This window comes from Phalangium opilio, unplaced genomic scaffold, assembly GCF_054372755.1.
Source record: "Phalangium opilio isolate 3A_F unplaced genomic scaffold, DU_Popi_V2 ptg000082l_1, whole genome shotgun sequence".
NCBI lineage: Eukaryota > Metazoa > Arthropoda > Arachnida > Opiliones > Phalangiidae > Phalangium > Phalangium opilio.
In genome coordinates, this window is record NW_028324189.1 from 17,273,129 (window position 1) to 17,297,584 (window position 24,456).

Consider the following 24,456-nt stretch of genomic DNA (forward strand, 5'->3'; position numbering starts at 1 on the left):
CACGATATGTTTTAATAAATTAACTAGTAGAGATGTAATTTATAAAACGTCAAAATTGAAAGAGACCACGTTAGGAGGGCCCAGCGGTCTAAGGCGCCAGACTTAAGGGGGTTAGTTTCCTTCGTTCACAACGTGAATCTGTGTTTTCTGGTCCTCGTATGAGGGCGTGGGTTCGAATCCCACTTCTGACACGATATATTTTAATAAATTAACTGGAAGAGATGTAATTTATAAAACGTTAAAACTACAAGAGACCACGTCAGGATGGCCGAGCGGTCTAAGGCGCCAGACTCAAGGGGGTTAGTTTCCTTCGTTCACAACGTGAATCTGTGTTTTCTGGTCCTCCTATGAGGGCGTGGGTTCGAATCCCACTTCTGACACGATAGATTTTAATAAATTAACTGGAAGAAATGTAATTTATAAAACGTCCAAATTACAATAGATCACGTCAGGATAGCCGAGCGGTCAAAGGCGCCAGACTCAAGGGGCATACTTTCCTTCGCTCACAACGTGAAACTGTGTTTTCTGGTCCTCGTATGAGGGCGTGGGTTCGAATCCCACTTCTGAGACGATATATTTTTATAAATTAACTGGAAGAAATGTAATATATAAAACGTCCAAAATACAAGAGACCACGTCAGGATTGCCGAGCGGTCTAAGGCGCCAGACTTAAGGGGCTTAGTTCTTTCGTTCACAACGTGAATCCGTGTATTCTGGTCCTCGTTTGAGGGCAAGGGTTCAAATCCCACTTCTGACACGATATATTTTAATAAATTAACTGGAAGAAATGTAATTTATAAAACGTCCAAAATACAAGAGACCACGTCAGGATGGCCGAGCGGTCTAAGGCGCCAGACTCAAGGGGCTTAGTTTCCTTCGTTCACAACGTGAATCTGTGTTTTCTGGTCCTCGTATAAGGGCGTGGGTTCGAATCCCACTTCTGACACGATGTGTTTTAATAAATTAACTAGAAGAGATGTAATTTATAAAACGTCAAAATTAAAAGAGACCACGTTAGGAGGGCCCAGCGGTCTAAGGCGCCAGATTAAGGGGGTTAGTTTCCTTCGTTCACAACGTGAATCTGTGTTTTCTGGTCCTCGTATGAGGGCGTGGGTTCGAATCCCACTTCTGACACGATATATTTTAATAAATTAACTGCAAGAGATGTAATTTATAAAACGTCCAAATTACAATAGATCACGTCAGGATAGCCGAGCGGTCAAAGGCGCCAGACTCAAGGGGCTTACATTCCTTCGTTTACAACGTGAATGTGTGTTTTCTGGTCCTCGTATGAGGGCGTGGGTTCGAATCCCACTTCTGACACGATATATTTTTATAAATTAACTGGAAGAAATGTAATTTATAAAACGTCCAAAATACAAGAGACCACGTCAGGATGGCCGAGCGGTCTAAGGCGCCAGACTCAAGGGGCTTAGTTTCCTTCGTTCACAACGTGAATCTGTGTTTTCTCGTCCTCTTATAAGGGCGTGGGTTCGAATCCCACTTCTGACACGATATGTTTTAATAAATTTACTAGAAGAGATGTAATTTATAAAACGTCAAAATTAAAAGAGCACGTTAGGAGGGCCCAGTGGTCTGAGGCGCCAGACTTAAGGGGGTTAGTTTCCTTCGTTCACAACGTGAATCTGTGTTTTCTGTTCCTCGTATGAGGGCGTGGGTTCGAATCCCACTTCTGACACGATATATTTTAATAAATTAACTGGAAGAAATGTAATTTATAAAACGTCCAAATTACAAGAGACCACGTCAGGATGGCCGAGCGGTCTAAGGCGCCAGACTCAAGGGGCTTAGTTTCCTTCGTTCACAACGTGAATCTGTGTTTTCTGGTCCTCGTATAAGGGCGTGGGTTCGAATCCCACTTCTGACACGATATGTTTTAATAAATTAACTAGAAGAGATGTAATTTATAAAACGTCAAAATTAAAAGAGACCACGTTAGGAGGGCCCAGCGGTCTAAGGCGCCAGACTCAAGGGGGTTAGTTTCCTTCGTTCACTACGTGAATCTGTGTTTTCTGGTCCTCGTATGAGGGCGTGGGTTCGAATCCCACTTCTGACACGATATATTTTAATAAATTAACTGCAAGAGATGTAATTTATAAAACGTCCAAATTACAATAGATCACGTCAGGATAGCCGAGCGGTCAAAGGCGCCAGACTCAAGGGGCTTACATTCCTTCGTTTACAACGTGAATGTGTGTTTTCTGGTCCTCGTATGAGGGCGTGGGTTCGAATCCCACTTCTGACACGATATATTTTTATAAATTAACTGGAAGAAATGTAATTTATAAAACGTCCAAAATACAAGAGACCACGTCAGGATGGCCGAGCGGTCTAAGGCGCCAGACTCAAGGGGCTTAGTTTCCTTCGTTCACAACGTGAATCTGTGTTTTCTCGTCCTCTTATAAGGGCGTGGGTTCGAATCCCACTTCTGACACGATATGTTTTAATAAATTTACTAGAAGAGATGTAATTTATAAAACGTCAAAATTAAAAGAGCACGTTAGGAGGGCCCAGTGGTCTGAGGCGCCAGACTTAAGGGGGTTAGTTTCCTTCGTTCACAACGTGAATCTGTGTTTTCTGTTCCTCGTATGAGGGCGTGGGTTCGAATCCCACTTCTGACACGATATATTTTAATAAATTAACTGGAAGAAATGTAATTTATAAAACGTCCAAATTACAAGAGACCACGTCAGGATGGCCGAGCGGTCTAAGGCGCCAGACTCAAGGGGCTTAGTTTCCTTCGTTCACAACGTGAATCTGTGTTTTCTGGTCCTCGTATAAGGGCGTGGGTTCGAATCCCACTTCTGACACGATATGTTTTAATAAATTAACTAGAAGAAATGTAATTTATAAAACGTCCAAAATACAAGAGACCACGTCAGGATTGCCGAGCGGTCTAAGGCGCCAGATTTAAGGGGCTTAGTTCTTTCGTTCACAACGTGAATCCGTGTATTCTGGTCCTCGTTTGAGGGCAAGGGTTCAAATCCCACTTCTGACACGATATATTTTAATAAATTAACTGGAAGAAATGTAATTTATAAAACGTCCAAAATACAAGAGACCACGTCAGGATGGCCGAGCGGTCTAAGGCGCCAGACTCAAGGGGCTTAGTTTCCTTCGTTCACAACGTGAATCTGTGTTTTCTGGTCCTCGTATAAGGGCGTGGGTTCGAATCCCACTTCTGACACGATGTGTTTTAATAAATTAACTAGAAGAGATGTAATTTATAAAACGTCAAAATTAAAAGAGACCACGTTAGGAGGGCCCAGCGGTCTAAGGCGCCAGATTAAGGGGGTTAGTTTCCTTCGTTCACAACGTGAATCTGTGTTTTCTGGTCCTCGTATGAGGGCGTGGGTTCGAATCCCACTTCTGGCACGATATATTTTAATAAATTAACTGGAGGAGATGTAATTTATAAAACGTCCAAACTACAAGAGACCACGTCAGGATGGCCGAGCGGTCTAAGGCGCCAGACTTAAGGGGGTTAGTTTCCTTCGTTCACAACGTGAATCTGTGTTTTCTGTTCCTGTATGAGGGCGTGGGTTCGAATCCCACTTCTGACACGATATATTTTAATAAATTAACTGGAAGAAATGTAATTTATAAAACGTCCAAATTACAAGAGACCACGTCAGGATGGCCGAGCGGTCTAAGGCGCCAGACTCAAGGGGCTTAGTTTCCTTCGTTCACAACGTGAATCTGTGTTTTCTGTTCCTCGTATGAGGGCGTGGGTTCGAATCCCACTTCTGACACGATATATTTTAATAAATTAACTGGAAGAAATGTAATTTATAAAACGTCCAAATTACAAGAGACCACGTCAGGATGGCCGAGCGGTCTAAGGCGCCAGACTCAAGGGGCTTAGTTTCCTTCGTTCACAACGTGAATCTGTGTTTTCTGGTCCTCGTATAAGGGCGTGGGTTCGAATCCCACTTCTGACACGATATGTTTTAATAAATTAACTAGAAGAGATGTAATTTATAAAACGTCAAAATTAAAAGAGACCACGTTAGGAGGGCCCAGCGGTCTAAGGCGCCAGACTCAAGGGGGTTAGTTTCCTTCGTTCACTACGTGAATCTGTGTTTTCTGGTCCTCGTATGAGGGCGTGGGTTCGAATTCCACTTCTGACACGATATATTTTAATAAATTAACTGCAAGAGATGTAATTTATAAAACGTCCAAATTACAATAGATCACGTCAGGATAGCCGAGCGGTCAAAGGCGCCAGACTCAAGGGGCTTACATTCCTTCGTTTACAACGTGAATGTGTGTTTTCTGGTCCTCGTATGAGGGCGTGGGTTCGAATCCCACTTCTGACACGATATATTTTTATAAATTAACTGGAAGAAATGTAATTTATAAAACGTCCAAAATACAAGAGACCACGTCAGGATTGCCGAGCGGTCTAAGGCGCCAGATTTAAGGGGCTTAGTTCTTTCGTTCACAACGTGAATCCGTGTATTCTGGTCCTCGTTTGAGGGCAAGGGTTCAAATCCCACTTCTGACACGATATATTTTAATAAATTAACTGGAAGAAATGTAATTTATAAAACGTCCAAATTACAAGAGACCACGTCAGGATGGCCGAGCGGTCTAAGGCGCCAGACTCAAGGGGCTTAGTTTCCTTCGTTCACAACGTGAATCTGTGTTTTCTGGTCCTCGTATAAGGGCGTGGGTTCGAATCCCACTTCTGACACGATGTGTTTTAATAAATTAACTAGAAGAGATGTAATTTATAAAACGTCAAAATTAAAAGAGACCACGTTAGGAGGGCCCAGCGGTCTAAGGCGCCAGATTAAGGGGGTTAGTTTCCTTCGTTCACAACGTGAATCTGTGTTTTCTGGTCCTCGTATGAGGGCGTGGGTTCGAATCCCACTTCTGGCACGATATATTTTAATAAATTAACTGGAGGAGATGTAATTTATAAAACGTCCAAACTACAAGAGACCACGTCAGGATGGCCGAGCGGTCTAATACGCCAGACTCAAGGGGGTTAGTTTCCTTCGTTCACAACGTGAATCTGTGTTTTCTGGTCCTCGTATGAGGGCGTGGGTTCGAATCCCACTTCTGACACGATATATTTAAATAAATTAACTGGAAGAAATGTAATTTATAAAACGTCCAAAATACAAGAGACCACGTCAGGATGGCCGAGCGGTCTAAGGAGCCAGACTCAAGGGGCTTACTTTCCTTCGCTCACAACGTGAATCTGTGTTTTCTGGTCCTCGTGTGAGGGCGTGGGTTCGAATCCCACTTCTGACACGATATATTTTAATAAATTAACTGCAAGAGATGTAATTTATAAAACGTCCAAACTACAATAGATCACGTCAGGATAGCCGAGCGGTCAAAGGCGCCAGACTCAAGGGGCTTACATTCCTTCGTTTACAACGTGAATGTGTGTTTTCTGGTCCTCGTATGAGGGCGTGGGTTCGAATCCCACTTCTGACACGATATATTTTTATAAATTAACTGGAAGAAATGTAATTTATAAAACGTCCAAAATACAAGAGACCACGTCAGGATTGCCGAGCGGTCTAAGGCGCCAGATTTAAGGGGCTTAGTTCTTTCGTTCACAACGTGAATCCGTGTATTCTGGTCCTCGTTTGAGGGCAAGGGTTCAAATCCCACTTCTGACACGATATATTTTAATAAATTAACTGGAAGAAATGTAATTTATAAAACGTCCAAATTACAAGAGACCACGTCAGGATGGCCGAGCGGTCTAAGGCGCCAGACTCAAGGGGCTTAGTTTCCTTCGTTCACAACGTGAATCTGTGTTTTCTGGTCCTCGTATAAGGGCGTGGGTTCGAATCCCACTTCTGACACGATGTGTTTTAATAAATTAACTAGAAGAGATGTAATTTATAAAACGTCAAAATTAAAAGAGACCACGTTAGGAGGGCCCAGCGGTCTAAGGCGCCAGATTAAGGGGGTTAGTTTCCTTCGTTCACAACGTGAATCTGTGTTTTCTGGTCCTCGTATGAGGGCGTGGGTTCGAATCCCACTTCTGGCACGATATATTTTAATAAATTAACTGGAGGAGATGTAATTTATAAAACGTCCAAACTACAAGAGACCACGTCAGGATGGCCGAGCGGTCTAAGGCGCCAGACTCAAGGGGGTTAGTTTCCTTCGTTCACAACGTGAATCTGTGTTTTCTGGTCCTCGTATGAGGGCGTGGGTTCGAATCCCACTTCTGACACGATATATTTAAATAAATTAACTGGAAGAAATGTAATTTATAAAACGTCCAAAATACAAGAGACCACGTCAGGATGGCCGAGCGGTCTAAGGAGCCAGACTCAAGGGGCTTACTTTCCTTCGCTCACAACGTGAATCTGTGTTTTCTGGTCCTCGTGTGAGGGCGTGGGTTCGAATCCCACTTCTGACACGATATATTTTTATAAATTAACTGGAAGAAATGTAATTTATAAAACGTCCAAAATACAAGCGACCACTTCAGGATTGCCGAGCGGTCTAAGGCGCCAGACTTGAGGGGCTTAGTTCTTTCGTTCACAACGTGAATCCGTGTATTCTGGTCCTCGTTTGAGGGCAAGGGTTCAAATCCCACTTCTGACACGATATATTTTAATAAATTAACTGGAAGAAATGTAATTTATAAAACGTCCAAAATACAAGAGACCACGTCAGGATGGCCGAGCGGTCCAAGGCGCCAGACTCAAGGGGCTTACTTTCCTTCGCTCACAACGTGAAACTGTGTTTTCTGGTCCTCGTATGAGGGCGTGGGTTCGAAGCCCACTTCTGACACGATATGTTTTAATAAATTTACTAGAAGAGATGTAATTTATAAAACGTCAAAATTAAAAGAGACCACGTTAGGAGGGCCCAGCGGTCTAAGGCGCCAGACTTAAGGGGGTTAGTTTCCTTCGTTCACAACGTGAATCTGTGTTTTCTGGTCCTCGTATGAGTGCGTGGGTTCGAATCCCACTTCTGACACGGTATATTTTAATAAATTAACTGGAAGAAATGTAATTTATAAAACGTCCAAATTACAAGAGACCACGTCAGGATGGCCGAGCGGTCTAAGGCGCCAGACTCAAAGGGCTTAGTTTCCTTCGTTCACAACGTGAATCTGTGTTTTCTGGTCCTCGTATAAGGGCGTGGGTTCGAATCCCACTTCTGACACGATATGTTTTAATAAATTAACTAGAAGAGATGTAATTTATAAAACGTCAAAATTAAAAGAGACCACGTAAGGAGGGCCCAGCGGTCTAAGGCGCCAGACTTAAGGGGGTTAGTTTCCTTCGTTCACAACGTGAATCTGTGTTTTCTGGTCCTCTTATGAGGGCGTGGGTTCGAATCCCACTTCTGACACGATATGTTTTAATAAATTAACGGGAAGAGATGTAATTTATAAAACGTCCAAATGACGAGAGACCACGTCAGGATGGCCGAGCGGTCTAAGGCGCCAGACTCAAGATGCTTACTTTCCTTCGTTCACAACGTGAATCTGTGTTTTCTGGTCCTCGTATGAGGGCGTGGGTTCGAAGCCCACTTCTGACACGATATAATTTAATAAATTAACTGCAAGAGATGTAATTTATAAAACGTCCAAATTGCAATAGACCACGTCAGGATTGCCGAGCGGTCTAAGGCGCCAGACTTAAGGGGCTTAGTTCTTTCGTTCACAACGTGAATCCGTGTATTCTGGTCCTCGTTTGAGGGCAAGGGTTCAAATCCCAATTCTGACACGATATGTTTTATGAAATTAACTAGAAGAGATGTAATTTATAAATCGTCCAAATTACAAGAGACCACGTCAGGATGGCCGAGCGGTCTAAGGCGCCAGACTCAAGGGGCTTAGTTTCCTTCGTTCACAACGTGAATCTGTGTTTTCTGGTCCTCGTATAAGGGCGTGGGTTCGAATCCCACTTCTGACACGATATGTTTTAATAAATTAACTAGAAGAGATGTAATTTATCAAACGTCAAAATTAAAAGAGACCACGTTAGGAGGGCCCAGCGGTCTAAAGCGCCAGACTTAAGGGGGTTAGTTTCCTTCGTTCACAACGTGAATATGTGTTTTCTGGTCCTCGTATGAGTGCGTGGGTTCGAATCCCACTTCTGACACGGTATATTTTAATAAATTAACTGGAAGAAATGTAATTTATAAAACGTCCAAAATACAAGAGACCACGTCAGGATGGCCGAGCGGTCCAAGGCGCCAGACTCAAGGGGCTTACTTTCCTTCGCTCACAACGTGAAACTGTGTTTTCTGGTCCTCGTATGAGGGCGTGGGTTCGAAGCCCACTTCTGACACGATATGTTTTAATAAATTTACTAGAAGAGATGTAATTTATAAAACGTCAAAATTAAAAGAGACCACGTTAGGAGGGCCCAGCGGTCTAAGGCGCCAGACTTAAGGGGGTTAGTTTCCTTCGTTCACAACGTGAATCTGTGTTTTCTGGTCCTCGTATGAGTGCGTGGGTTCGAATCCCACTTCTGACACGGTATATTTTAATAAATTAACTGGAAGAAATGTAATTTATAAAACGTCCAAATTACAAGAGACCACGTCAGGATGGCCGAGCGGTCTAAGGCGCCAGACTCAAAGGGCTTAGTTTCCTTCGTTCACAACGTGAATCTGTGTTTTCTGGTCCTCGTATAAGGGCGTGGGTTCGAATCCCACTTCTGACACGATATGTTTTAATAAATTAACTAGAAGAGATGTAATTTATAAAACGTCAAAATTAAAAGAGACCACGTAAGGAGGGCCCAGCGGTCTAAGGCGCCAGACTTAAGGGGGTTAGTTTCCTTCGTTCACAACGTGAATCTGTGTTTTCTGGTCCTCTTATGAGGGCGTGGGTTCGAATCCCACTTCTGACACGATATGTTTTAATAAATTAACGGGAAGAGATGTAATTTATAAAACGTCCAAATGACGAGAGACCACGTCAGGATGGCCGAGCGGTCTAAGGCGCCAGACTCAAGATGCTTACTTTCCTTCGTTCACAACGTGAATCTGTGTTTTCTGGTCCTCGTATGAGGGCGTGGGTTCGAAGCCCACTTCTGACACGATATAATTTAATAAATTAACTGCAAGAGATGTAATTTATAAAACGTCCAAATTGCAATAGACCACGTCAGGATTGCCGAGCGGTCTAAGGCGCCAGACTTAAGGGGCTTAGTTCTTTCGTTCACAACGTGAATCCGTGTATTCTGGTCCTCGTTTGAGGGCAAGGGTTCAAATCCCACTTCTGACACGATATGTTTTATGAAATTAACTAGAAGAGATGTAATTTATAAATCGTCCAAATTACAAGAGACCACGTCAGGATGGCCGAGCGGTCTAAGGCGCCAGACTCAAGGGGCTTAGTTTCCTTCGTTCACAACGTGAATCTGTGTTTTCTGGTCCTCGTATAAGGGCGTGGGTTCGAATCCCACTTCTGACACGATATGTTTTAATAAATTAACTAGAAGAGATGTAATTTATAAAACGTCCAAATTGCTATAGACCACGTCAGGATTGCCGAGCGGTCTAAGGCGCCAGACTTGAGGGGCTTAGTTCTTTCGTTCACAACGTGAATCCGTGTATTCTGGTCCTCGTTTGAGGGCAAGGGTTCAAATCCCACTTCTGACACGATATATTTTAATAAATTAACTGGAAGAAATGTAATTTATAAAACGTCCAAAATACAAGAGACCACGTCAGGATGGCCGAGCGGTCCAAGGCGCCAGACTCAAGGGGCTTACTTTCCTTCGCTCACAACGTGAAACTGTGTTTTCAGGTCCTCGTTTGAGGGCAAGGGTTCAAATCCCACTTCTGACACGATATATTTTAATAAATTAACTGGAGGAGATGTAATTTATAAAACGTCCAAACTACAAGAGACCACGTCAGGATGGCCGAGCGGTCTAAGGCGCCAGACTCAAGGGGGTTAGTTTCCTTCGTTCACAACGTGAATCTGTGTTTTCTGGTCCTCGTATGAGGGCGTGGGTTCGAATCCCACTTCTGACACGATATATTTAAATAAATTAACTGGAAGAAATGTAATTTATAAAACGTCCAAAATACAAGAGACCACGTCAGGATGGCCGAGCGGTCTAAGGAGCCAGACTCAAGGGGCTTACTTTCCTTCGCTCACAACGTGAATCTGTGTTTTCTGGTCCTCGTGTGAGGGCGTGGGTTCGAATCCCACTTCTGACACGATATATTTTTATAAATTAACTGGAAGAAATGTAATTTATAAAACGTCCAAAATACAAGCGACCACGTCAGGATTGCCGAGCGGTCTAAGGCGCCAGACTTGAGGGGCTTAGTTCTTTCGTTCACAACGTGAATCCGTGTATTCTGGTCCTCGTTTGAGGGCAAGGGTTCAAATCCCACTTCTGACACGATATATTTTAATAAATTAACTGGAAGAAATGTAATTTATAAAACGTCCAAAATACAAGAGACCACGTCAGGATGGCCGAGCGGTCCAAGGCGCCAGACTCAAGGGGCTTACTTTCCTTCGCTCACAACGTGAAACTGTGTTTTCTGGTCCTCGTATGAGGGCGTGGGTTCGAAGCCCACTTCTGACACGATATGTTTTAATAAATTTACTAGAAGAGATGTAATTTATAAAACGTCAAAATTAAAAGAGACCACGTTAGGAGGGCCCAGCGGTCTAAGGCGCCAGACTTAAGGGGGTTAGTTTCCTTCGTTCACAACGTGAATCTGTGTTTTCTGGTCCTCGTATGAGTGCGTGGGTTCGAATCCCACTTCTGACACGGTATATTTTAATAAATTAACTGGAAGAAATGTAATTTATAAAACGTCCAAATTACAAGAGACCACGTCAGGATGGCCGAGCGGTCTAAGGCGCCAGACTCAAAGGGCTTAGTTTCCTTCGTTCACAACGTGAATCTGTGTTTTCTGGTCCTCGTATAAGGGCGTGGGTTCGAATCCCACTTCTGACACGATATGTTTTAATAAATTAACTAGAAGAGATGTAATTTATAAAACGTCAAAATTAAAAGAGACCACGTAAGGAGGGCCCAGCGGTCTAAGGCGCCAGACTTAAGGGGGTTAGTTTCCTTCGTTCACAACGTGAATCTGTGTTTTCTGGTCCTCTTATGAGGGCGTGGGTTCGAATCCCACTTCTGACACGATATGTTTTAATAAATTAACGGGAAGAGATGTAATTTATAAAACGTCCAAATGACGAGAGACCACGTCAGGATGGCCGAGCGGTCTAAGGCGCCAGACTCAAGATGCTTACTTTCCTTCGTTCACAACGTGAATCTGTGTTTTCTGGTCCTCGTATGAGGGCGTGGGTTCGAAGCCCACTTCTGACACGATATAATTTAATAAATTAACTGCAAGAGATGTAATTTATAAAACGTCCAAATTGCAATAGACCACGTCAGGATTGCCGAGCGGTCTAAGGCGCCAGACTTAAGGGGCTTAGTTCTTTCGTTCACAACGTGAATCCGTGTATTCTGGTCCTCGTTTGAGGGCAAGGGTTCAAATCCCACTTCTGACACGATATGTTTTATGAAATTAACTAGAAGAGATGTAATTTATAAATCGTCCAAATTACAAGAGACCACGTCAGGATGGCCGAGCGGTCTAAGGCGCCAGACTCAAGGGGCTTAGTTTCCTTCGTTCACAACGTGAATCTGTGTTTTCTGGTCCTCGTATAAGGGCGTGGGTTCGAATCCCACTTCTGACACGATATGTTTTAATAAATTAACTAGAAGAGATGTAATTTATCAAACGTCAAAATTAAAAGAGACCACGTTAGGAGGGCCCAGCGGTCTAAAGCGCCAGACTTAAGGGGGTTAGTTTCCTTCGTTCACAACGTGAATCTGTGTTTTCTGGTCGTCGTATGAGGGCGTGGGTTCGAATCCCACTTCTGACACGATATATTTTAATAAATTAACTGGAAGAAATGTAATTTATAAAACGTCCAAAATACAAGGGACCACGTCAGGATGGCCGAGCGGTCTAAGGCGCCAGACTCAAGGGGCTTACTTTCCTTCGCACACAACGTGAAACTGTGTTTTCTGGTCCTCGTATGAGGGCCTGGGTTCGAAGCCCACTTCTGACACGATATGTTTTAATAAATTAACTGCAAGAGATGTAATTTATAAAACGTCCAAATTACAAGAGACCACGTCAGGATAGCCGAGCGGTCTAAGGCGCCAGACTCAAGGGGCTTACTTTCCTTCGTTCACAACGTGAATGTGTGTTTTCTGGTCCTCAAATGAGGGCGTGGGTTCGAATTCCACGTCTGACACGATATATTTTAATAAATTAACTGCAAGAGATGTAATTTATAAAACGTCCAAAATACAAGACACCACGTCAGGATGGCCGAGCGGTCTAAGGCGCCAGACTCAAGGGGCTTAGTTTACTTCGTTCACAACGTGAATGTGTGATTTCTGGTCCTCGTATGAGGGCGTGGGTTCGAATCCCACTTCTGACACGATATGTTTTATGAAATTAACTGGAAGAGATGTAATTTATAAAACGTCCAAAATACAAGACACCACGTCAGGATGGCCGAGCGGTCTAAGGCGCCAGACTCAAGGGGCTTAGTTTACTTCGTTCACAACGTGAATGTGTGTTTTCTGGTCCTCGTATGAGGGCGTGGGTTCGAATCCCACTTCTGACACGATATAATTTAATAAATTAACTGCAAGAGATGTAATTTAAAAACGTCCAAATTACATAAAACCACGTCAGGATGGCCGAGCGGCCTAAGGTGTCAGACTCAAGGGGCTTAGCTTCCTTCGTTCACGATGTGAATCTGTGTATTCTGGTCCTCGTTTGAGGGCGTGTGTTCGAATCCCGCTTCTGACACGATGTGTTTTATGAAAATAACTAGAAGAGATGTAATTTTAAAAGGTCCAAATTACATAAAACCACGTCAGTATGGCCGAGCGGTCTTTGGCGCCAGACTCAAGGGGCTTAGCTTCCTTCGTTCACGATGTGAATCTGTGTATTCTCGTCCTCGTTTTAGGGCGTGGGTTCGAATCCCACTTCTGACACGATGTGTTTTTTGAAAATAACTGGTAGAGATGTAATTTTAAAACATCCAAATTACATAAAACTACGTCAGGATGGCCGAGCGGTCTAAGGCACCAGACTCAAGGGGCTTAGCTTGCTTCGTTCACGATGTGAATCTGTGTATTCTCGTCCTCGTTTGAGGGCGTGTGTTCGAATCCCACTTCTGACACGATGTGTTTTATGAAAATAACTGGAAGAGATGTAATTTTAAAACGTCCAAATTACGTAAAACCACGTCAGGATGGCCGAGTGGTCTAAGGTGTCAGACTCAAGGGGCTTAGCTTCCTTCGTTCACGATGTGAATCTGTGTATTCTGGTCCTCGTTTAAGGGCGAGGGTTCGAATCCCACTTCTGACACGATGTGTATTTTGAATATAACTGGAAGAGATGTAATTTTAAAACGTCCAAATTACATAAAACCACGTCAGGATGGCCGAGCGGCCTAAGGTGCCAGACTCAAGTGGCCTATTTTTCTTCGTTCACGATGTGAATCGCTCTATTCTGGTCCTCGTTTGCGGGAGTGTTTTCGAATCCCACTTCTGACACGATGTGTTTTATGAAAATAACTGGAAGAGATGTAATTTTAAAACGTCCAAATTACATAAGACCACGACAGGATGGTCGAGCGGTCTAAGGCGCAAGACTCAAGGGGCTTAGCTTCATTGATTCACGATGTGAATCTGTGTATTCTGGTCCTCGTTTGAGGGCGTGGGTTCGAATCCCACTTCTGACACGATGTGTTTTATGAAAATAACTGGAAGAGATGTAATTTTAAAACGTCCAAATTTCATAAAACTACGTCAGGATGGCCGAGCGGTCTAAGGCGCCAGACTCAAGGGGCCTAGCTTTCTTCGTTCACGATGTGAATCTGTGTATTCTGGTCCTCGTTTGAGGGCGTGGGTTCGAATCCCACTTCTGACACGAAGTGTTTTATGAAAATAACTGGAAGAGATGTAATTTATAAAACGTCCAAATTACAAGAGACCACGTCAGGATAGCCGAGCGGTCTAAGGCGCCAGACTCAAGGGGCTTACTTTCCTTCGTTCACGACGTGAATGTGTGTTTTCTGGTCCTCAAATGAGGGCGTGGGTTCGAATTCCACGTCTGACACGATATATTTTAATAAATTAACTGCAAGAGATGTAATTTATAAAACGTCCAAAATACAAGACACCACGTCAGGATGGCCGAGCGGTCTAAGGCGCCAGACTCAAGGGGCTTAGTTTACTTCGTTCACAACGTGAATGTGTGATTTCTGGTCCTCGTATGAGGGCGTGGGTTCGAATCCCACTTCTGACACGATATGTTTTATGAAATTAACTGGAAGAGATGTAATTTATAAAACGTCCAAATTACAAGAGACCACGTCAGGATGGCCGAGCGGTCTAAGGCGCCAGACTCAAGGGGGTTAGTTTCCTTCGTTCACAACATGAATCTGTGTTTTCTGGTCCTCGTATGAAGGATGGGTTCGAATCACACTTCTGACACGATATATTTTAATAAATTAACTGCAATAGATGTAATTTATAAAACGTCCAAATTACAAAAGACCACGTCAGGATGGCCGAGCGGTCTAAGGCGCCAGACTCAAGGGGCTTAGTTTCCTTCGTTCACAACGTGAATCTGTGTTTTCTGGTCCTCGTATAAGGGCGTGGGTTCGAATCCCACTTCTGACATGATATGTTTTAATAAATTAACTAGAAGAGATGTAATTTATAAAACGTCAAAATTAAAAGAGACCACTTCAGGAGGGCCCAGCGGTCTAAGGCGCCAAACTTAAGGGGGTTAGTTTCCTTCGTTCACAACGTGAATCTGTGTTTTCTGGTCCTCGTATGAGGGCATGGGTTCGAATCCCACTTCTGACACGATATATTTTAATAAATTATTTGCAAGAGATGTAATTTATAAAACGTCCAAATTACAAAAGACCACGTCAGAATGGCCGAGCGGTCTAAGGCGCCAGACTCAAGGGGCTTAGTTTCCTTCGTTCACAACGTGAATCTGTGTTTTCTGGTCCTCGTATAAGGGCGTGGGTTCCAATCCCACTTTTGACACGATGCTTTAATAAATTAACTGCAAGAGATGTAATTTATAAAACGTCCAAATTACAATAGACCACGTCAGGATGGCCGAGCGGTCTAAGGCGCCAGACTCAAGGGGCTTACTTTCCTTCGTTCCTAACGTGAATCTGTGTTTTCTGGTCCTCGTATGAGGGCGTATGTTCGAATCCCACGTCTGACACGATATATTTTAATAAATTAGCTGCAAGAGATGTAATTTATAAAACGTCCAAAATACAAGACACCACGTCAGGATGGCCGAGCGGTCTAAGGCGCCAGACTCAAGGGGCTTAGTTTACTTCGTTCACAACGTGAATGTGTGTTTTCTGGTCCTCGTATGAGGGCGTGGGTTCGAATCCCACTTCTGACACGATATAATTTAATAAATTAACTGCAAGAGATGTAATTTAAAAACGTCCAAATTACATAAAACCACGTCAGGATGGCCGAGCGGCCTAAGGTGTCAGACTCAAGGGGCTTAGCTTCTTTCGTTCACGATGTGAATCTGTGTATTCTGGGCCTCGTTTGAGGGCGTGTGTTCGAATCCCGCTTCTGACACGATGTGTTTTATGAAAATAACTAGAAGAGATGTAATTTTAAAAGGTCCAAATTACATAAAACCACGTCAGTATGGCCGAGCGGTCTTTGGCGCCAGACTCAAGGGGCTTAGCTTCCTTCGTTCACGATGTGAATCTGTGAATTCTCGTCCTCGTTTTAGGGCGTGGGTTCGAATCCCACTTCTGACACGATGTGTTTTTTGAAAATAACTGGTAGAGATGTAATTTTAAAACATCCAAATTACATAAAACTACGTCAGGATGGCCGAGCGGTCTAAGGCACCAGACTCAAGGGGCTTAGCTTGCTTCGTTCACGATGTGAATCTGTGTATTCTCGTCCTCGTTTGAGGGCGTGTGTTCGAATCCCACTTCTGACACGATGTGTTTTATGAAAATAACTGGAAGAGATGTAATTTTAAAACGTCCAAATTACGTAAAACCACGTCAGGATGGCCGAGTGGTCTAAGGTGTCAGACTCAAGGGGCTTAGCTTCCTTCGTTCACGATGTGAATCTGTGTATTCTGGTCCTCGTTTAAGGGCGAGGGTTCGAATCCCACTTCTGACACGATGTGTATTTTGAATATAACTGGAAGAGATGTAATTTTAAAACGTCCAAATTACATAAAACCACGTCAGGATGGCCGAGCGGCCTAAGGTGCCAGACTCAAGTGGCCTATTTTTCTTCGTTCACGATGTGAATCGCTGTATTCTGGTCCTCGTTTGCGGGAGTGTTTTCGAATCCCACTTCTGACACGATGTGTTTTATGAAAATAACTGGAAGAGATGTAATTTTAAAACGTCCAAATTACATAAGACCACGACAGGATGGCCGAGCGGTCTAAGGCGCAAGACTCAAGGGGCTTAGCTTCATTGATTCACGATGTGAATCTGTGTATTCTGGTCCTCGTTTGAGGGCGTGGGTTCGAATCCCACTTCTGACACGATGTGTTTTATGAAAATAACTGGAAGAGATGTAATTTTAAAACGTCCAAATTTCATAAAACTACGTCAGGATGGCCGAGCGGTCTAAGGCGCCAGACTCAAGGGGCCTAGCTTTCTTCGTTCACGATGTGAATCTGTGTATTCTGGTCCTCGTTTGAGGGCGTGGGTTCGAATCCCACTTCTGACACGAAGTGTTTTATGAAAATAACTGGAAGAGATGTAATTTTAAAACGTCCAAATTACAAAAAACCACGTCAGGATGGCCGAGCGGTCTAAGGTGTCAGACTCAAGGGGCTTAGCTTCCTTCGTTCACGATGTGAATCTGTGTATTCTGGTCCTCGTTTGAGGGCGTGGGTTCGAATCCCACTTCTGACACGATGTGTTTTTTGAATATAACTGGAAGAGATGCAATTTTAAAACGTCCAAATTACATAAAACCACGTCACGATGGCCGAGCGGCCTAAGGTGCCAGACTCAAGGGGCTTAGCTTCCTTCGTTCACGATGTGAATCTGTGTATTCTGGTCCTCGTTTGAGGGCGTGTGTCCGAATCCCACTTCTGACACGATGTGTTTTATGAAAATAACTAGAAGAGATGTAATTTTAAAACGTCCAAATTACATAAAACCACGTCAGGATGGCCGAGCGGCCTAAGGTGCCAGACTCAAGGGGCTTAGCTTCCTTCGTTCACGATGTGAATCTGTGTATTCTGGTCCTCGTTTGAGGGCGTGTGTCCGAATCCCACTTCTGACACGATGTGTTTTATGAAAATAACTGGAAGAGATGTAATTTTAAAACGTCCAAATTACATAAGACCACGACAGGATGGCCGAGCGGTCTAAGGCGCAAGACTCAAGGGGCTTAGCTTCATTGATTCACGATGTGAATCTGTGTATTCTGGTCCTCGTTTGCAGGAGCGTTTTCGAATCCCACTTCTGACACGATATGTTTTATGAAAATAACTGGAAGAGATGTAATTTTAAAACGTCCAAATTACATAAAACCACGTCAGGATGGCCGAGCGGTCTAAGGTGTCAGACTCAAGGGGCTTAGCTTCCTTCGTTCACGATGTGAATCTGTGTATTCTGGTCCTCGTTTGAGGGCGTGGGTTCGAATCCCACTTCTGACAGGATGTGTTTTTTGAATATAACTGGAAGAGATGTAATTTTAAAACGTCCAAATTACATAAAACCACGTCAAGATGGCCGAGCGGCCTAAGGTGCCAGACTCAAGGGGCTTAGCTTCCTTCGTTCACGATGTGAATCTGTGTATTCTGGTCCTCGTTTGAGGGCGTGTGTCCGAATCCCACTTCTGACACGATGTGTTTTATGAAAATAACTAGAAGAGATGTAATTTTAAAAGGTCCAAATTACATAAAACCACGTCAGGATGGCCGAGCGGCCTAAGGTGCCAGACTCAAGTGGCCTAGCTTTCTTCGTTCACGATGTGAATCGCTGTATTCTGGTCCTCGTTTGCGGGAGTGTTTTCGAATCCCACTTCTGACACGATGTGTTTTATGAAAATAACTGGAAGAGATGTAATTTTAAAACGTCCAAATTACATAAGACCACGACAGGATGGCCGAGCGGTCTAAGGCGCAAGACTCAAGGGGCTTAGCTTCATTGATTCACGATGTGAATCTGTGTATTCTGGTCCTCGTTTGAGGGCGTGGGTTCGAATCCCACTTCTGACACGATGTGTTTTATGAAAATAACTGGAAGAGATGTAATTTTAAAACGTCCAAATTTCATAAAACTACGTCAGGATGGCCGAGCGGTCTAAGGCGCCAGACTCAAGGGGCCTAGCTTTCTTCGTTCACGATGTGAATCTGTGTATTCTGGTCCTCGTTTGAGGGCGTGGGTTCGAATCCCACTTCTGACACGAAGTGTTTTATGAAAATAACTGGAAGAGATGTAATTTATAAAACGTCCAAATTACAAGAGACCACGTCAGGATAGCCGAGCGGTCTAAGGCGCCAGACTCAAGGGGCTTACTTTCCTTCGTTCACGACGTGAATGTGTGTTTTCTGGTCCTCAAATGAGGGCGTGGGTTCGAATTCCACGTCTGACACGATATATTTTAATAAATTAACTGCAAGAGATGTAATTTATAAAACGTCCAAAATACAAGACACCACGTCAGGATGGCCGAGCGGTCTAAGGCGCCAGACTCAAGGGGCTTAGTTTACTTCGTTCACAACGTGAATGTGTGATTTCTGGTCCTCGTATGAGGGCGTGGGTTCGAATCCCACTTCTGACACGATATGTTTTATGAAATTAACTGGAAGAGATGTAATTTATAAAACGTCCAAATTACAAGAGACCACGTCAGGATGGCCGAGCGGTCTAAGGCGCCAGACTCAAGGGGGTTAGTTTCCTTCGTTCACAACATGAATCTGTGTTTTCTGGTCCTCGTATGAAGGATGGGTTCGAATCACACTTCTGACACGATATATTTTAATAAATTAACTGCAATAGATGTAATTTATAAAACGTCCAAATTACAAAAGACCACGTCAGGATGGCCGAGCGGTCTAAGGCGCCAGACTCAAGGGGCTTAGTTTCCTTCGTTCACAACGTGAATCTGTGTTTTCTGGTCCTCGTATAAGGGCGTGGGTTCGAATCCCACTTCTGACATGATATGTTTTAATAAATTAACTAGAAGAGATGTAATTTATAAAACGTCAAAATTAATAGAGACCACTTCAGGAGGGCCCAGCGGTCTAAGGCGCCAAACTTAAGGGGGTTAGTTTCCTTCGTTCACAACGTGAATCTGTGTTTTCTGGTCCTCGTATGAGGGCATGGGTTCGAATCCCACTTCTGACACGATATATTTTAATAAATTATTTGCAAGAGATGTAATTTATAAAACGTCCAAATTACAAAAGACCACGTCAGAATGGCCGAGCGGTCTAAGGCGCCAGACTCAAGGGGCTTAGTTTCCTTCGTTCACAACGTGAATCTGTGTTTTCTGGTCCTCGTATAAGGGCGTGGGTTCCAATCCCACTTTTGACACGATGCTTTAATAAATTAACTGCAAGAGATGTAATTTATAAAACGTCCAAATTACAATAGACCACGTCAGGATGGCCGAGCGGTCTAAGGCGCCAGACTCAAGGGGCTTACTTTCCTTCGTTCCTAACGTGAATCTGTGTTTTCTGGTCCTCGTATGAGGGCGTATGTTCGAATCCCACGTCTGACACGATATATTTTAATAAATTAGCTGCAAGAGATGTAATTTATAAAACGTCCAAAATACAAGACACCACGTCAGGATGGCCGAGCGGTCTAAGGCGCCAGACTCAAGGGGCTTAGTTTACTTCGTTCACAACGTGAATGTGTGTTTTCTGGTCCTCGTATGAGGGCGTGGGTTCGAATCCCACTTCTGACACGATATAATTTAATAAATTAACTGCAAGAGATGTAATTTAAAAACGTCCAAATTACATAAAACCACGTCAGGATGGCCGAGCGGCCTAAGGTGTCAGACTCAAGGGGCTTAGCTTCTTTCGTTCACGATGTGAATCTGTGTATTCTGGGCCTCGTTTGAGGGCGTGTGTTCGAATCCCGCTTCTGACACGATGTGTTTTATGAAAATAACTAGAAGAGATGTAATTTTAAAAGGTCCAAATTACATAAAACCACGTCAGTATGGCCGAGCGGTCTTTGGCGCCAGACTCAAGGGGCTTAGCTTCCTTCGTTCACGATGTGAATCTGTGAATTCTCGTCCTCGTTTTAGGGCGTGGGTTCGAATCCCACTTCTGACACGATGTGTTTTTTGAAAATAACTGGTAGAGATGTAATTTTAAAACATCCAAATTACATAAAACTACGTCAGGATGGCCGAGCGGTCTAAGGCACCAGACTCAAGGGGCTTAGCTTGCTTCGTTCACGATGTGAATCTGTGTATTCTCGTCCTCGTTTGAGGGCGTGTGTTCGAATCCCACTTCTGACACGATGTGTTTTATGAAAATAACTGGAAGAGATGTAATTTTAAAACGTCCAAATTACGTAAAACCACGTCAGGATGGCCGAGTGGTCTAAGGTGTCAGACTCAAGGGGCTTAGCTTCCTTCGTTCACGATGTGAATCTGTGTATTCTGGTCCTCGTTTAAGGGCGAGGGTTCGAATCCCACTTCTGACACGATGTGTATTTTGAATATAACTGGAAGAGATGTAATTTTAAAACGTCCAAATTACATAAAACCACGTCAGGATGGCCGAGCGGCCTAAGGTGCCAGACTCAAGTGGCCTATTTTTCTTCGTTCACGATGTGAATCGCTGTATTCTGGTCCTCGTTTGCGGGAGTGTTTTCGAATCCCACTTCTGACACGATGTGTTTTATGAAAATAACTGGAAGAGATGTAATTTTAAAACGTCCAAATTACATAAGACCACGACAGGATGGCCGAGCGGTCTAAGGCGCAAGACTCAAGGGGCTTAGCTTCATTGATTCACGATGTGAATCTGTGTATTCTGGTCCTCGTTTGAGGGCGTGGGTTCGAATCCCACTTCTGACACGATGTGTTTTATGAAAATAACTGGAAGAGATGTAATTTTAAAACGTCCAAATTTCATAAAACTACGTCAGGATGGCCGAGCGGTCTAAGGCGCCAGACTCAAGGGGCCTAGCTTTCTTCGTTCACGATGTGAATCTGTGTATTCTGGTCCTCGTTTGAGGGCGTGGGTTCGAATCCCACTTCTGACACGAAGTGTTTTATGAAAATAACTGGAAGAGATGTAATTTTAAAACGTCCAAATTACAAAAAACCACGTCAGGATGGCCGAGCGGTCTAAGGTGTCAGACTCAAGGGGCTTAGCTTCCTTCGTTCACGATGTGAATCTGTGTATTCTGGTCCTCGTTTGAGGGCGTGGGTTCGAATCCCACTTCTGACACGATGTGTTTTTTGAATATAACTGGAAGAGATGCAATTTTAAAACGTCCAAATTACATAAAACCACGTCACGATGGCCGAGCGGCCTAAGGTGCCAGACTCAAGGGGCTTAGCTTCCTTCGTTCACGATGTGAATCTGTGTATTCTGGTCCTCGTTTGAGGGCGTGTGTCCGAATCCCACTTCTGACACGATGTGTTTTATGAAAATAACTAGAAGAGATGTAATTTTAAAACGTCCAAATTACATAAAACCACGTCAGGATGGCCGAGCGGCCTAAGGTGCCAGACTCAAGGGGCTTAGCTTCCTTCGTTCACGATGTGAATCTGTGTATTCTGGTCCTCGTTTGAGGGCGTGTGTCCGAATCCCACTTCTGACACGATGTGTTTTATGAAAATAACTGGAAGAGATGTAATTTTAAAACGTCCAAATTACATAAGACCACGACAGGATGGCCGAGCGGTCTAAGGCGCAAGACTCAAGGGGCTTAGCTTCATTGATTCACGATGTGAATCTGTGTATTCTGGTCCTCGTTTGCAGGAGCGTTTTCGAATCCCACTTCTGACACGATATGTTTTATGAAAATAACTGGAAGAGATGTAATTTTAAAACGTCCAAATTACATAAAACCACGTCAGGATGGCCGAGCGGTCTAAGGTGTCAGACTCAAGGGGCTTAGCTTCCTTCGTTCACGATGTGAATCTGTGTATTCTGGTCCTCGTTTGAGGGCGTGGGTTCGAATCCCACTTCTGACAGGATGTGTTTTTTGAATATAACTGGAAGAGATGTAATTTTAAAACGTCCAAATTACATAAAACCACGTCAAGATGGCCGAGCGGCCTAAGGTGCCAGACTCAAGGGGCTTAGCTTCCTTCGTTCACGATGTGAATCTGTGTATTCTGGTCCTCGTTTGAGGGCGTGTGTCCGAATCCCACTTCTGACACGATGTGTTTTATGAAAATAACTAGAAGAGATGTAATTTTAAAAGGTCCAAATTACATAAAACCACGTCAGGATGGCCGAGCGGCCTAAGGTGCCAGACTCAAGTGGCCTAGCTTTCTTCGTTCACGATGTGAATCGCTGTATTCTGGTCCTCGTTTGCGGGAGTGTTTTCGAATCCCACTTCTGACACGATGTGTTTTATGAAAATAACTGGAAGAGATGTAATTTTAAAACGTCCAAATTACATAAGACCACGACAGGATGGCCGAGCGGTCTAAGGCGCAAGACTCAAGGGGCTTAGCTTCATTGATTCACGATGTGAATCTGTGTATTCTGGTCCTCGTTTGAGGGCGTGGGTTCGAATCCCACTTCTGACACGATGTGTTTTATGAAAATAACTGGAAGAGATGTAATTTTAAAACGTCCAAATTTCATAAAACTACGTCAGGATGGCCGAGCGGTCTAAGGCGCCAGACTCAAGGGGCCTAGCTTTCTTCGTTCACGATGTGAATCTGTGTATTCTGGTCCTCGTTTGAGGGCGTGGGTTCGAATCCCACTTCTGACACGAAGTGTTTTATGAAAATAACTGGAAGAGATGTAATTTATAAAACGTCCAAATTACAAAAGACCACGTCAGAATGGCCGAGCGGTCTAAGGCGCCAGACTCAAGGGGCTTAGTTTCCTTCGTTCACAACGTGAATCTGTGTTTTCTGGTCCTCGTATAAGGGCGTGGGTTCCAATCCCACTTTTGACACGATGCTTTAATAAATTAACTGCAAGAGATGTAATTTATAAAACGTCCAAATTACAATAGACCACGTCAGGATGGCCGAGCGGTCTAAGGCGCCAGACTCAAGGGGCTTACTTTCCTTCGTTCCTAACGTGAATCTGTGTTTTCTGGTCCTCGTATGAGGGCGTATGTTCGAATCCCACGTCTGACACGATATATTTTAATAAATTAGCTGCAAGAGATGTAATTTATAAAACGTCCAAAATACAAGACACCACGTCAGGATGGCCGAGCGGTCTAAGGCGCCAGACTCAAGGGGCTTAGTTTACTTCGTTCACAACGTGAATGTGTGTTTTCTGGTCCTCGTATGAGGGCGTGGGTTCGAATCCCACTTCTGACACGATATAATTTAATAAATTAACTGCAAGAGATGTAATTTAAAAACGTCCAAATTACATAAAACCACGTCAGGATGGCCGAGCGGCCTAAGGTGTCAGACTCAAGGGGCTTAGCTTCTTTCGTTCACGATGTGAATCTGTGTATTCTGGGCCTCGTTTGAGGGCGTGTGTTCGAATCCCGCTTCTGACACGATGTGTTTTATGAAAATAACTAGAAGAGATGTAATTTTAAAAGGTCCAAATTACATAAAACCACGTCAGTATGGCCGAGCGGTCTTTGGCGCCAGACTCAAGGGGCTTAGCTTCCTTCGTTCACGATGTGAATCTGTGAATTCTCGTCCTCGTTTTAGGGCGTGGGTTCGAATCCCACTTCTGACACGATGTGTTTTTTGAAAATAACTGGTAGAGATGTAATTTTAAAACATCCAAATTACATAAAACTACGTCAGGATGGCCGAGCGGTCTAAGGCACCAGACTCAAGGGGCTTAGCTTGCTTCGTTCACGATGTGAATCTGTGTATTCTCGTCCTCGTTTGAGGGCGTGTGTTCGAATCCCACTTCTGACACGATGTGTTTTATGAAAATAACTGGAAGAGATGTAATTTTAAAACGTCCAAATTACGTAAAACCACGTCAGGATGGCCGAGTGGTCTAAGGTGTCAGACTCAAGGGGCTTAGCTTCCTTCGTTCACGATGTGAATCTGTGTATTCTGGTCCTCGTTTAAGGGCGAGGGTTCGAATCCCACTTCTGACACGATGTGTATTTTGAATATAACTGGAAGAGATGTAATTTTAAAACGTCCAAATTACATAAAACCACGTCAGGATGGCCGAGCGGCCTAAGGTGCCAGACTCAAGTGGCCTATTTTTCTTCGTTCACGATGTGAATCGCTGTAT

At 43.8% G+C, this 24,456-nt stretch overlaps 26 non-coding genes across 26 annotated transcripts; all 26 read left to right on the plus strand.

Moving 5' to 3' along the window:
* The first annotated feature begins 258 nt into the window (after window positions 1-258).
* TRNAL-CAA (transfer RNA leucine (anticodon CAA)) lies at window positions 259-380 on the plus strand. Its single transcript has 2 exons — window positions 259-296; window positions 335-380. It is a non-coding gene; the product is annotated as a tRNA-Leu (tRNA).
* Window positions 381-1,201: 821 nt separating this feature from the next.
* On the plus strand, window positions 1,202-1,323 carry TRNAL-CAA (transfer RNA leucine (anticodon CAA)). The gene is made up of 2 exons: window positions 1,202-1,239; window positions 1,278-1,323. It is a non-coding gene; the product is annotated as a tRNA-Leu (tRNA).
* An 821-nt stretch (window positions 1,324-2,144) lies between these two features.
* On the plus strand, window positions 2,145-2,266 carry TRNAL-CAA (transfer RNA leucine (anticodon CAA)). The gene is made up of 2 exons: window positions 2,145-2,182; window positions 2,221-2,266. It is a non-coding gene; the product is annotated as a tRNA-Leu (tRNA).
* A 1,952-nt stretch (window positions 2,267-4,218) lies between these two features.
* TRNAL-CAA (transfer RNA leucine (anticodon CAA)) lies at window positions 4,219-4,340 on the plus strand. Its single transcript has 2 exons — window positions 4,219-4,256; window positions 4,295-4,340. It is a non-coding gene; the product is annotated as a tRNA-Leu (tRNA).
* Window positions 4,341-5,350: 1,010 nt separating this feature from the next.
* On the plus strand, window positions 5,351-5,472 carry TRNAL-CAA (transfer RNA leucine (anticodon CAA)). The gene is made up of 2 exons: window positions 5,351-5,388; window positions 5,427-5,472. It is a non-coding gene; the product is annotated as a tRNA-Leu (tRNA).
* Window positions 5,473-6,104: 632 nt separating this feature from the next.
* Window positions 6,105-6,226, plus strand: TRNAL-CAA (transfer RNA leucine (anticodon CAA)). Its single transcript has 2 exons — window positions 6,105-6,142; window positions 6,181-6,226. It is a non-coding gene; the product is annotated as a tRNA-Leu (tRNA).
* Window positions 6,227-7,048: 822 nt separating this feature from the next.
* On the plus strand, window positions 7,049-7,170 carry TRNAL-CAA (transfer RNA leucine (anticodon CAA)). Its single transcript has 2 exons — window positions 7,049-7,086; window positions 7,125-7,170. It is a non-coding gene; the product is annotated as a tRNA-Leu (tRNA).
* Window positions 7,171-8,559: 1,389 nt separating this feature from the next.
* Window positions 8,560-8,681, plus strand: TRNAL-CAA (transfer RNA leucine (anticodon CAA)). The gene is made up of 2 exons: window positions 8,560-8,597; window positions 8,636-8,681. It is a non-coding gene; the product is annotated as a tRNA-Leu (tRNA).
* A 1,199-nt stretch (window positions 8,682-9,880) lies between these two features.
* TRNAL-CAA (transfer RNA leucine (anticodon CAA)) lies at window positions 9,881-10,002 on the plus strand. The gene is made up of 2 exons: window positions 9,881-9,918; window positions 9,957-10,002. It is a non-coding gene; the product is annotated as a tRNA-Leu (tRNA).
* An 822-nt stretch (window positions 10,003-10,824) lies between these two features.
* Window positions 10,825-10,946, plus strand: TRNAL-CAA (transfer RNA leucine (anticodon CAA)). Its single transcript has 2 exons — window positions 10,825-10,862; window positions 10,901-10,946. It is a non-coding gene; the product is annotated as a tRNA-Leu (tRNA).
* A 1,389-nt stretch (window positions 10,947-12,335) lies between these two features.
* Window positions 12,336-12,457, plus strand: TRNAL-CAA (transfer RNA leucine (anticodon CAA)). Its single transcript has 2 exons — window positions 12,336-12,373; window positions 12,412-12,457. It is a non-coding gene; the product is annotated as a tRNA-Leu (tRNA).
* Window positions 12,458-12,524: 67 nt separating this feature from the next.
* TRNAL-CAA (transfer RNA leucine (anticodon CAA)) lies at window positions 12,525-12,646 on the plus strand. The gene is made up of 2 exons: window positions 12,525-12,562; window positions 12,601-12,646. It is a non-coding gene; the product is annotated as a tRNA-Leu (tRNA).
* Window positions 12,647-13,840: 1,194 nt separating this feature from the next.
* On the plus strand, window positions 13,841-13,962 carry TRNAL-CAA (transfer RNA leucine (anticodon CAA)). The gene is made up of 2 exons: window positions 13,841-13,878; window positions 13,917-13,962. It is a non-coding gene; the product is annotated as a tRNA-Leu (tRNA).
* Window positions 13,963-14,218: 256 nt separating this feature from the next.
* TRNAL-CAA (transfer RNA leucine (anticodon CAA)) lies at window positions 14,219-14,340 on the plus strand. The gene is made up of 2 exons: window positions 14,219-14,256; window positions 14,295-14,340. It is a non-coding gene; the product is annotated as a tRNA-Leu (tRNA).
* A 1,009-nt stretch (window positions 14,341-15,349) lies between these two features.
* TRNAL-CAA (transfer RNA leucine (anticodon CAA)) lies at window positions 15,350-15,471 on the plus strand. Its single transcript has 2 exons — window positions 15,350-15,387; window positions 15,426-15,471. It is a non-coding gene; the product is annotated as a tRNA-Leu (tRNA).
* Window positions 15,472-16,665: 1,194 nt separating this feature from the next.
* Window positions 16,666-16,787, plus strand: TRNAL-CAA (transfer RNA leucine (anticodon CAA)). Its single transcript has 2 exons — window positions 16,666-16,703; window positions 16,742-16,787. It is a non-coding gene; the product is annotated as a tRNA-Leu (tRNA).
* A 66-nt stretch (window positions 16,788-16,853) lies between these two features.
* TRNAL-CAA (transfer RNA leucine (anticodon CAA)) lies at window positions 16,854-16,975 on the plus strand. Its single transcript has 2 exons — window positions 16,854-16,891; window positions 16,930-16,975. It is a non-coding gene; the product is annotated as a tRNA-Leu (tRNA).
* A 630-nt stretch (window positions 16,976-17,605) lies between these two features.
* Window positions 17,606-17,727, plus strand: TRNAL-CAA (transfer RNA leucine (anticodon CAA)). Its single transcript has 2 exons — window positions 17,606-17,643; window positions 17,682-17,727. It is a non-coding gene; the product is annotated as a tRNA-Leu (tRNA).
* Window positions 17,728-18,357: 630 nt separating this feature from the next.
* TRNAL-CAA (transfer RNA leucine (anticodon CAA)) lies at window positions 18,358-18,479 on the plus strand. Its single transcript has 2 exons — window positions 18,358-18,395; window positions 18,434-18,479. It is a non-coding gene; the product is annotated as a tRNA-Leu (tRNA).
* Window positions 18,480-18,735: 256 nt separating this feature from the next.
* On the plus strand, window positions 18,736-18,857 carry TRNAL-CAA (transfer RNA leucine (anticodon CAA)). The gene is made up of 2 exons: window positions 18,736-18,773; window positions 18,812-18,857. It is a non-coding gene; the product is annotated as a tRNA-Leu (tRNA).
* Window positions 18,858-19,866: 1,009 nt separating this feature from the next.
* Window positions 19,867-19,988, plus strand: TRNAL-CAA (transfer RNA leucine (anticodon CAA)). The gene is made up of 2 exons: window positions 19,867-19,904; window positions 19,943-19,988. It is a non-coding gene; the product is annotated as a tRNA-Leu (tRNA).
* Window positions 19,989-21,182: 1,194 nt separating this feature from the next.
* On the plus strand, window positions 21,183-21,304 carry TRNAL-CAA (transfer RNA leucine (anticodon CAA)). The gene is made up of 2 exons: window positions 21,183-21,220; window positions 21,259-21,304. It is a non-coding gene; the product is annotated as a tRNA-Leu (tRNA).
* Window positions 21,305-21,370: 66 nt separating this feature from the next.
* Window positions 21,371-21,492, plus strand: TRNAL-CAA (transfer RNA leucine (anticodon CAA)). Its single transcript has 2 exons — window positions 21,371-21,408; window positions 21,447-21,492. It is a non-coding gene; the product is annotated as a tRNA-Leu (tRNA).
* A 630-nt stretch (window positions 21,493-22,122) lies between these two features.
* TRNAL-CAA (transfer RNA leucine (anticodon CAA)) lies at window positions 22,123-22,244 on the plus strand. The gene is made up of 2 exons: window positions 22,123-22,160; window positions 22,199-22,244. It is a non-coding gene; the product is annotated as a tRNA-Leu (tRNA).
* A 630-nt stretch (window positions 22,245-22,874) lies between these two features.
* Window positions 22,875-22,996, plus strand: TRNAL-CAA (transfer RNA leucine (anticodon CAA)). Its single transcript has 2 exons — window positions 22,875-22,912; window positions 22,951-22,996. It is a non-coding gene; the product is annotated as a tRNA-Leu (tRNA).
* Window positions 22,997-23,439: 443 nt separating this feature from the next.
* TRNAL-CAA (transfer RNA leucine (anticodon CAA)) lies at window positions 23,440-23,561 on the plus strand. Its single transcript has 2 exons — window positions 23,440-23,477; window positions 23,516-23,561. It is a non-coding gene; the product is annotated as a tRNA-Leu (tRNA).
* Window positions 23,562-24,456: the final 895 nt, after the last annotated feature.